This window comes from Mixophyes fleayi, chromosome 5, assembly GCF_038048845.1.
Source record: "Mixophyes fleayi isolate aMixFle1 chromosome 5, aMixFle1.hap1, whole genome shotgun sequence".
Classification (NCBI taxonomy): domain Eukaryota; kingdom Metazoa; phylum Chordata; class Amphibia; order Anura; family Limnodynastidae; genus Mixophyes; species Mixophyes fleayi.
This window is the reverse complement of record NC_134406.1, coordinates 34,878,278-34,890,090: the sequence shown is the minus strand read 5'-3', so window position 1 is coordinate 34,890,090 and position 11,813 is coordinate 34,878,278.

The window sequence follows — 11,813 nt, the reverse complement described above, 5'->3', positions numbered from 1 at the left end:
ACTCCTAAATAATGTGGAAGCAATAGCCAACATTAGGATATTCTTATTGGGAAAAAACAAAACAACGTTGGGTTAAAGTGCCTTTTAAAAGCAAATTTAAAAAAAAAGTTCAAATGAAAACAATAAGTGCTAAATTGTGTAATGAGAGCAATTTTTTTTGTCTAAGCAAATAAAGAGTCAACATTATGACTGGGAAGCTGTGAGCCTTAATGCTTCGTGCAATAACAACAAAATAAGTTGGTCAACACTATACATGTAAAAATGAATATATTTGGATGCCCATTTCTCAGTCGTATCACATAATGTTAAAAATACATACAAAAGCACAAGAAGCCCGAGAGATGCAATGCAGTTTCTTAAGACACTTATATTTTGTTCTTTAAAACTGTTGCCAGTACTTTGGACTTCAATAGGTCCAGACTTCCTCACTTGTTTAAAGAGAACATTTACTTCCTTAGGACATAATAAGGTTCTTCAAGATTTCGGGACGGTTTCCTGTAGAAAGCAAACCCCAGCTTTTACTTTGCAGCCACTGTAAATATTACTTTATGCATCTTTTCTGTTTATTTTTCTCTGTAGATCTCAAAATCAGCAGCAACCACCAAGGCTCATGTGAATGTGATCACAGCTTTGTGCTAGAGCCAATTAAAGCAATGAAGCCAGGTCCTCTTACTCACGCCTCGTCTACCCTCCAACCAAAAATGAATGTCTTCTACTTTCTCCAGCCTGTCAGGTTAGATTTATGAGACAATTGCTGATACAGACTGAGTGATGTGAAATTTAGGAATCTTATACAAATCTCCCATGGGCCTTAACTTGGAATATTGATTCAAAATTCCTATTGACACTGGGGGCCTGATTCATTAAGGATCTTAACTTGAGAAACTTCTTATTTCAGTCTCCTGAACAAAACCATGTTACAATGCAAGGGGTGCAAATTAGTATTCTGTTTTGCTCATAAGTTAAATACTGCCTGTTTTTCATGTAGCACACAAATACTTGATAGCATATTTGTACACTGACATTTAAAGTTGATATGTGTGAGCTACATGAAAAAACAGGCAGTATTTAACTTATGTGCAAAACAGAAATCTAATTTGCCCCTTGCATTGTAACATGGTTTTGTCCAGGAGGCTGAAATAAGAAGTTTCTCAAGTTAAGATCCTTAATGAATCAGGCCCTGGATTATTAGGATTAATGAGTATACATTTTTTCGCATAAAGCTTTAGTTATTCCAAAATATTCCAAATGATTTCTGCTTCCTGGATAGGCTGAAAAATCAGTGTGGGATAGCTAGCATTATATTTTTAAGATTATTTGGGGTTTTTTGCATTTCTTGGGATAACTATTGTTCTGTCATGTCAATTTTACCGTAATTGACTAGTAAAAAGAAGAAAGCTTTGTGTCACATGAACATCATTTTATTTAGGTTTCCAAATGAGGGGAACTTTAATAAATTATATCATGTATTTAACCCTTTACTAACTGACAGTGTTTTATTTTTTATCACACTTGGCAAATATACTTTACAATTGAACTATTAAAGGTATAACAAGTCTCCAGTCTTGTTGTTTGTTTTTTTTTTTACAAATAATGAAAATGGAAACAGTATGTACAGTATATAAAATATAAAATTTATAATAAGATATTACAAGAGTAAGAAAAGGGAAAAGGTGAATGGGAATATATTATATTCTATAAAAATATTTTAATGAGGTATTCGAAATCCAGCAACTATGACTGCTGGTAACTCAATATGTATTTTGAGATATGTACATTCAGAGTCATTTCAAATTTCAGAAAAAGAAACTAAGAGGAAGGAATATCAGGGTTAGTAGTCAAAGGTAAATCTAAGAAAGACTTATAGGAATCAGTCTACTTGAATTAATTTCAGAGTATACAGTATCAAAACTACTCTCTGCTAAAAATGGGGAGATCAGTGCACATTTCCACCATATATAAATTGGAGTCCCCATAGACACAATACATCTCCAACACATGGCTAGGATACTTGGGGAGATTTTCATGAGTAAATGGGATATCTATATAGTCGAGAAAGTATGTTGTATTGTGTTTCAATAACAGATAAGCTTGATTAGCAAACATTTGACTATTTAAAGGTTTTAGTCAGTGAGGTGCTTCAAGAGCCTCTACCAAATCCTTATCTTAATCCTTGATAAAGTTTGACAGAGAACTATGTGTGTTCTCAAGTATAATTTCAGTGGTATAAGAAATACAGTGTTTAGGCTTTTGGGGTACAAGGCCACACCTTTAATGCTTGGGAATGTCTAACTGGTGGCAAGTTTAGGATGTGGATAATTGAGGTGAGCAGTGATAAAAATGGTTAAATACAAATTTATGTTAGCTCTCAATTTAAAAACACATATGTATGGCCCACATATAGGGACTCTCATTGTTTAGAGTAGGACCATCCTATTAGCAAAAGCGCCTTGGCGTGGCGGATGGCTTAAACATACATTTGCAAATGTGTGCAACAAAGACTTTTGCATTTTTATCTACAGTAGAAATGGCAGATCTGTTGCTGGCTATAGCAGTGTGCTGGGGGAAAAAATATTGTGTGTATGTTCCTTGCAGGATAACCCCACCCTTTCAGCACCTGTTATGGCCTATAAATTGATTTGAGCAGCTTCCACTTTTGTATTTGTCTGAGAGGCATGTTGGTGTCAGTAGCTGAGGGGGAGTGCTGACATTGGATTGCTATTTGGAGGCTTCTGGGGTACCTCTTTGGTAAGTTAGCTCTCAATTTAAAAACACATATGTATGGCCCACATATAGGGACTCTCATTGTTTAGAGTAGGACCATCCTATTAGCAAAAGCGCCTTGGCGTGGCGGATGGCTTAAACATACATTTGCAAATGTGTGCAACAAAGACTTTTGCATTTTTATCTACAGTAGAAATGGCAGATCTGTTGCTGGCTATAGCAGTGTGCTGGGGGAAAAAATGTTGTGTGTATGTTCCTTGCAGGATAACCCCACCCTTTCAGCACCTGTTATGGCCTATAAATTGATTTGAGCAGCTTCCACTTTTGTATTTGTCTGAGAGGCATGTTGGTGTCAGTAGCTGAGGGGGAGTGCTGACATTGGATTGCTATTTGGAGGCTTCTGGGGTACCTCTTTGGTAAGTTAGCTCTCAATTTAAAAACACATATGTATGGCCCACATATAGGGACTCTCATTGTTTAGAGTAGGACCATCCTATTAGCAAAAGCGCCTTGGCGTGGCGGATGGCTTAAACATACATTTGCAAATGTGTGCAACAAAGACTTTTGCATTTTTATCTACAGTAGAAATGGCAGATCTGTTGCTGGCTATAGCAGTGTGCTGGGGGAAAAAATGTTGTGTGTATGTTCCTTGCAGGATAACCCCACCCTTTCAGCACCTGTTATGGCCTATAAATTGATTTGAGCAGCTTCCACTTTTGTATTTGTCTGAGAGGCATGTTGGTGTCAGTAGCTGAGGGGGAGTGCTGACATTGGATTGCTATTTGGAGGCTTCTGGGGTACCTCTTTGGTAAGTTAGCTCTCAATTTAAAAACACATATGTATGGCCCACATATAGGGACTCTCATTGTTTAGAGTAGGACCATCCTATTAGCAAAAGCGCCTTGGCATGGCGGATGGCTTAAACATACATTTGCAAATGTGTGCAACAAAGACTTTTGCATTTTTATCTACAGTAGAAATGGCAGATCTGTTGCTGGCTATAGCAGTGTGCTGGGGGAAAAAATGTTGTGTGTATGTTCCTTGCAGGATAACCCCACCCTTTCAGCACCTGTTATGGCCTATAAATTGATTTGAGCAGCTTCCACTTTTGTATTTGTCTGAGAGGCATGTTGGTGTCAGTAGCTGAGGGGGAGTGCTGACATTGGATTGCTATTTGGAGGCTTCTGGGGTACCTCTTTGGTAAGTTAGCTCTCAATTTAAAAACACATATGTATGGCCCACATATAGGGACTCTCATTGTTTAGAGTAGGACCATCCTATTAGCAAAAGCGCCTTGGCGTGGCGGATGGCTTAAACATACATTTGCAAATGTGTGCAACAAAGACTTTTGCATTTTTATCTACAGTAGAAATGGCAGATCTGTTGCTGGCTATAGCAGTGTGCTGGGGGAAAAAATGTTGTGTGTATGTTCCTTGCAGGATAACCCCACCCTTTCAGCACCTGTTATGGCCTATAAATTGATTTGAGCAGCTTCCACTTTTGTATTTGTCTGAGAGGCATGTTGGTGTCAGTAGCTGAGGGGGAGTGCTGACATTGGATTGCTATTTGGAGGCTTCTGGGGTACCTCTTTGGTAAGTTAGCTCTCAATTTAAAAACACATATGTATGGCCCACATATAGGGACTCTCATTGTTTAGAGTAGGACCATCCTATTAGCAAAAGCGCCTTGGCGTGGCGGATGGCTTAAACATACATTTGCAAATGTGTGCAACAAAGACTTTTGCATTTTTATCTACAGTAGAAATGGCAGATCTGTTGCTGGCTATAGCAGTGTGCTGGGGGAAAAAATGTTGTGTGTATGTTCCTTGCAGGATAACCCCACCCTTTCAGCACCTGTTATGGCCTATAAATTGATTTGAGCAGCTTCCACTTTTGTATTTGTCTGAGAGGCATGTTGGTGTCAGTAGCTGAGGGGGAGTGCTGACATTGGATTGCTATTTGGAGGCTTCTGGGGTACCTCTTTGGTAAGTTAGCTCTCAATTTAAAAACACATATGTATGGCCCACATATAGGGACTCTCATTGTTTAGAGTAGGACCATCCTATTAGCAAAAGCGCCTTGGCGTGGCGGATGGCTTAAACATACATTTGCAAATGTGTGCAACAAAGACTTTTGCATTTTTATCTACAGTAGAAATGGCAGATCTGTTGCTGGCTATAGCAGTGTGCTGGGGGAAAAAATATTGTGTGTATGTTCCTTGCAGGATAACCCCACCCTTTCAGCACCTGTTATGGCCTATAAATTGATTTGAGCAGCTTCCACTTTTGTATTTGTCTGAGAGGCATGTTGGTGTCAGTAGCTGAGGGGGAGTGCTGACATTGGATTGCTATTTGGAGGCTTCTGGGGTACCTCTTTGGTAAGTTAGCTCTCAATTTAAAAACACATATGTATGGCCCACATATAGGGACTCTCATTGTTTAGAGTAGGACCATCCTATTAGCAAAAGCGCCTTGGCGTGGCGGATGGCTTAAACATACATTTGCAAATGTGTGCAACAAAGACTTTTGCATTTTTATCTACAGTAGAAATGGCAGATCTGTTGCTGGCTATAGCAGTGTGCTGGGGGAAAAAATGTTGTGTGTATGTTCCTTGCAGGATAACCCCACCCTTTCAGCACCTGTTATGGCCTATAAATTGATTTGAGCAGCTTCCACTTTTGTATTTGTCTGAGAGGCATGTTGGTGTCAGTAGCTGAGGGGGAGTGCTGACATTGGATTGCTATTTGGAGGCTTCTGGGGTACCTCTTTGGTAAGTTAGCTCTCAATTTAAAAACACATATGTATGGCCCACATATAGGGACTCTCATTGTTTAGAGTAGGACCATCCTATTAGCAAAAGCGCCTTGGCGTGGCGGATGGCTTAAACATACATTTGCAAATGTGTGCAACAAAGACTTTTGCATTTTTATCTACAGTAGAAATGGCAGATCTGTTGCTGGCTATAGCAGTGTGCTGGGGGAAAAAATGTTGTGTGTATGTTCCTTACAAATTTATGTCCTAAGTTTCTTCCAACCATAAAGTCGAGCCAATCGGAGAGCGCAAAACTTTTGGAATATCTTGTACCAGGGAATTATATTCAGTTGTGTATATAAGGAACAGTTTTCCATATATAGCCTTATCTGTCCACTGCTTTGTACCCTTTAATCAGGTCCAATCAAAAATTCTTGTCATGATTACCTTACGGTTATAGCCCAGTGAAAATGGTAATTGCAGACCTCCTTGATGTTTACATCTATGGAGGATTTCATGATCAATCAAGCTCTCCCACCCCAGCCAACTCCATCCCAACAATGTTTCTCACCACCTTCTGAACAGGGGCGGATCCAGACTATTGATATACCCCGGGCGATTTTAGGTTTCTAAGGCTGCCGGCGGCTGCCGGCGGCTGCACACTGTGCAGATCCGCTCGGCAGTGGCAGTGTGCTGTCCCGCTGCTCTGATTGTGTTTAAAACACAATCAGAGCAGTCGGGCAGTACATTGTCACTGCCAAGTGGACCTGCACAGCGTGCAACTGATGGCAGCAAGCCCCTGGTAGGGGGGGGGCGATCGCCCTCCCCCCCTGGATCCGCCACTGCTTCTAAAGTTCTGTCAATAGAGTATTTGCAGAACAAGATTGGAATAGTTTGAAGAAAACACAAAATCTTGGGGAGGGAGTTTATTTTCACAAAATTAATTTTTTTCCAAGGCAAGAAAATTTGTGGGGTAAATAACATTTCCATTCCAGATGAATCTTGGATATTAGAGGAGAAATGTTTAACTTACATGAGATCAAAATGTCTCTTGTTAGATGAATTCCCAGCTATCTAATTGGAAAATAAATGGTAGGTGAATGGTAACACATGCTATAAAGCCGGGTACACATCTATTCAATTATTGTCGTGATCACACGGTTCACGACCATTTGTTCAGGTATTGCAAGATTGTGTACTCTCCCCCCATCATGTTTTATCGTAACAAAACACATTGCATCTGTTGAGTTGGTTTTATGAACTTACTAAAAATCACGATCGATGATGGAACAATATCTTTTCAGCAGATGGTTATGACAGATGAAGATTGTAGATCTGAATGTAAATTTTGTATGTGTGTATGAATGAATAAGCATGCTCATCGGGACTTTCAATTGCTTGTGAAATTGTTACAGAAATTGCATCTGAAGTAAGATGGTATAGGTGTGTACTCAGCTTAAGCCTGCCAAAGCATGGAAAATATGCCAAACAAGGGTATGTGTTTATGATATTAAGATTACTATTCATTTACATTTTCCTTCAGAATCGTTGTTGAAAAAGAAATGTGGGTCGCGACTGTTTCCCAGTTCGGGGGCAGCATTTAACTTATAATTGGATCCAGAGTATTAATATTGAGAGCTATTGACTCAGAATAATTAATCTTAAAATTGGATAACTTTCCAAATGTTTTGAATTCTTCCATTAAGTTAGGAATAGCAATCACAGGATTTGTTATTGTAGCCAACAAATCATCTGCAAATAATGCGAATTTATATTCTGCTTTCCAACTGTATGCCACTGATATCCAAGTTCCTTCCAGCTAAAGCTTCCATGCATAGCACAAGTAATAAGGGACACAATGGACATCCCTGTCTGGTACCATTAGTAATGCTAAATGATTTTGATAAAGACCCATTTATTTTGATTTTGGGTGAAGGATTTTTATATAATGCAATAATTCTATTGAAGCAAATGACCTAATCCCATGTGCGTCAGTTGTCTACACATAAATTGCCAATCAACTACATCAAATGCTTTTTCCACGTCAGTTAATAAAAATATAGAAGTGATCTTGGACGTCTAGGCATGGTGTAAGCCATCAAGAATTTTAGCTGTATTGCCTCAAGCCTGCCATCCTGGTATATATCCCATTTCATCACTAGGAATAATCGGCAAGTACCTTTATAAGGCGATTTGCAATTCACGTGGAAAAAAGTTTTACATCAATACGGTCTATAGATAGAGCTCTGGGATGGATCCTTACATTCTTTTGGTATCATTGTAATATGGGCTTCAAGTGATTGGACTGAAAATGAGACTTGTCTGAAATATAATGTAGAAGCTGTAAGAGATGGGGTTATAGATTCTCTTTGAACATCTTGCTATATGTAATAGAAAAACCATCAGGGCTCTTTCCTGAAGGGTTAGAGGACAAATTCAAAGTTGAGCATGAGGAGCTTGTGCTAATAGCTTACCTGTTTTATTGGCCAATTGAAAGTATTTGTTCCTACATTTGCTCTAAAGAAAAATTTGGTTTAGAGCCGCTATTGTTTCCAAAAACTCAGACTTAATTTGAAATAATCACATTTCTAACACAAGGAAGTATGTCTGGCCAGCACATGTGAAAGGCCCAAAAGGAGACTGGAAATCACTGTTCCAATAGCTTCTTGCATTTTTGTTCTAGGAACTGGTAGTCCTGCTTTGCAGAGAGCGGTTTTAAATGTTAAAGTATTTCTCCAAGTTCACCTTTATCAGTTATGGAAGCAGACATTTTAGTGCCATGATGCGATTCCTCTGTCAAGTGTGTTTGTTGAGAAGTACTAGAAGTTGCCTCGTTATTAGGTGTCGTGAGGTACTAGCAAATGTCAGGTTTCAGGGAAGTGTCCCTTGACTTCCCATGATCCTTTCATTCAATTTTGGCTTTGCTCTTTTTGACCAACTACTTATAGAGCAATGCAAAGCTCTGGTAGGTTATTAGCTGGAGTAAATAGAAGAACACAAATATCTCAACTGTAGTAAGTGACCAGCTGGAACAGGGCCTCTAGTCTGCAGAGAGGGCATAATGAGCAGCTCAAAATATCAAGATATTTTGGCACAAGACCTGCTGGAATATGTCAGAAAGCAGAAGATGAAGAGACATTTCACCTTCCAACATGATCATGATCCAAAGAACACATCCAAGTCAACAAAGGAACGGCTTCAGAGAAAGATCAAAGTCTTGGAATGGCCCAGTCAGAGTCCAGACCTCAATCCTATTGAAAACCTGTGAAAGGACCTAAAGAGGGCTGTGCACAGGAGATCCATTCACAATTTGATGTGCCTTGAACCTTTTCGCAGTGATGAGTGAGGTAGAATTGCAAAAATTCAGAGGTGTGCATAATCGATAGGGACTTGCTAAAAATGTATCACTGTTACAATAAAGTATTCATTTAGGGGAGTGCAAACATATGCAACCAGTGAATTGCAGTTTACTCTTTTCACTTCCTTTTCATGAAAAATATCGATTTGTTTTTCCCTTGAAATTTTTTGGGGTTGCAAAGGGTCTGAAATGTTTTTTCTTGATTTCAGGTTGTACATTATAAACACATTTTAATTATCATATTTTAATAAGTCCTATACACTCTTTATATCCACTGTAGACCCAGATTTCAGGCCTCATAGTAGGCTATGTTAGGCATCAGTAGGCCGATTTGAGATACCCTATGAGCCACATGTAATATTGGTGCTTGCACCACTTTTCTGCCTGCTTTTTTTTTCTTCATGTTAGCCAGTCAACTTGAGGGAGGTATTGGCTTTAGTTTTTCAGCTGATTAATAGTGCTAGTGTTAGGGTTAAATTTGTCTTGCATTCTGCTGAGTACTCAGAACTGTTATGCACTTCAGGTGTGTCTTCCTCTGTAAGCTGATTGGAGGAACCCACTAATTAAAAACTCACCTGTCATACACTCACTGCCAGTGATAGTGTTGTACATGCTAGCTTATTTACTCCTGTACCTGTATTCTGTTTGTTTCCCGATACCTGGATTGCATCATACTTCTCTGCTGATCACTGGCTCTTATACTATTCACTCCTTGTTACTTGGATTACATCATACAACTCTGCTGATTCCTGGCTCTGCCTATATTTGTCGCCTTGCTCCTGTTTCTACATTCTATTTTTACATACTGTAGCTCAAATCAGAATCTCCAGGCATGGACTGCAGTAACTATCTTTCACTCTCTTGTAGGGTTTCGTAGTGATTACTGGACTCTGTGGAAATCTGCACCAGCATTGCTACAGACAAATTGTTTATTATCTTGTATTGCCTAAGATTGTGTAATCAATCTTGCATCAGCAATCCTTCAGAAACATTGTTCATACCATGTATTGCTTCAGATTGTGTAACCTGCACCAGCATTCCTTCAGAGCTATTGTTTATTTCAGTGTTTCAACAAAGGACTGTTTAACTACTGCATGATTCCTGCATTACATTGTGGCAATTACTCCATCCTTGCATTATTTCAGAGATTGTGCTTTACCTCTCTGCTCTTTATACTGCAATAAATGTTTTTACTTCATTATTCCTGTTATTTCCTAACCAAATACTAAAACATTACCTGCTCGCTGGCCTAGACTTCTGCCTGTGAAGCCATGAGCACTAAAATCTATTTTATCTCTCAATTTTGGTGTTCCTCCCTTTATCACACTTTGGGCACCTTGATTATGGTGAAGTTCTGATGTGCAAATTAGCATTTAACATTGGTGGCTTTGGATTTGCTCGGTTGGCTTAGTGTTAAATTTATGTATTTTTAATTTAAGCAAAATAGATAAAACCTGGGCACTGACCAACAGTATTTCTTTGCAATTTAGCCTCCCATTTAGGTGAACAGAATTGATTGTCTGTGGGTTGATCCAGCCATTCAAACCACAGATCAAGCAACTGCATCACAAATACAAGAGGTATGGGGAGCAATGGATACATAAGGTAGTAAAATAGCATTTGTAGCTGGCGGTGGGGAAAGTGTATGTGACTACTGTAAGGCAGAAGCTTTATCACCCATGACAAAAATAAAACAGCCATTAAAAAGGAACTAGTCCAGTGGTTCCCAAACTGTGTCCCTAGGCTCCCTGGGGTGCCTTGGCAATCTCACAGGGGTGCCTTGGGCAGGACCAGTGGTAAGCAAGGCGGGGGGCCACTTAGAATTATTTTGGCTTAGGGGTGCCTTGAAAAAATTATGGAGACCCTAAGGGTGCCTTGAACTGAAAAAGTTTGGGATCCACTGAACTGGTCACTGTAGGCATGTAAAGGTTGGCAAATATGACTGTCCTTCACCTATCATCTCAACTATTTAAGCCTACATGACGAAGTCAACATACTTTCAGTTTAGTGATCATTTAAGAGGAGTTGAACCATTTGTAGAGAAATTAAAGATCTGTGTAACTGTATAACTTAACAGATACACATACTCATAAAATAATAGGAACACATTTTAACTAACACAGATGAGAGCATATGGCATACATATTGGTATATAGCCCACAGAAGTGCTTCCAAAGATCACCCTACTGGTAATGCATTTGGTTCCTAGAGGAGAATGGCCTCCTCTAACCTGACATTGTGTGAATGAGCAGTAGCTTCCAATGATACTCTCTAATTTTCAGATACTAGTCTGATTCAGGAAAACTACAAAGAGGGGTGTTGATATCTATGATAGTCAAGGTACACCAATTCACATTATTTAGTCATGTCTTTATTACAGCCTTAGTTCATCATGATTTTCAACTTCAAAGCCATTAGGCCTATAATTTAGTCCTGTTCTACCATTATAGAGAACATTTATGAAAATGAATGCACAATAGAAAAATTATAGCAGCCAATCATTATCACCATCATCATATGGGCAGCTTAGTGGTTAGCACTTCTGCCTCACAGCACTGGGGTCAGGAGTTCGATTCCAGACCATGGTCTTATCTGAGTAGAGTTTGTATGCTCTCCCTGTGCTTGCGTGGGTTTCCTCCGGGTGCTCCGGTTTCCTCCCACACTCCAAAAACATACTAGTAAGTTAATTGGCTGTTAACAAATTAACCATAGTCTAAGTGAGTTCTCTGTACAGCGCTACAAAATAAGTGGCGCTATATTAATAGCTGATGATGATAATGATGATCATTTATTTATATAGTGGCAGCAAACTCCGTAGCACTTTACAATTGAGAACAAATACAGTAATAGAACAATACTGGGTAATACAGACAGACAGAAAGGTAAGAGGGCCTTGTGCGCAAGCTTAAAATCTATGGGACAATGAGACCCATAGATTCACACCCAGTTTTTCTAAATATTCCTGTTTGTCTATATATTCTG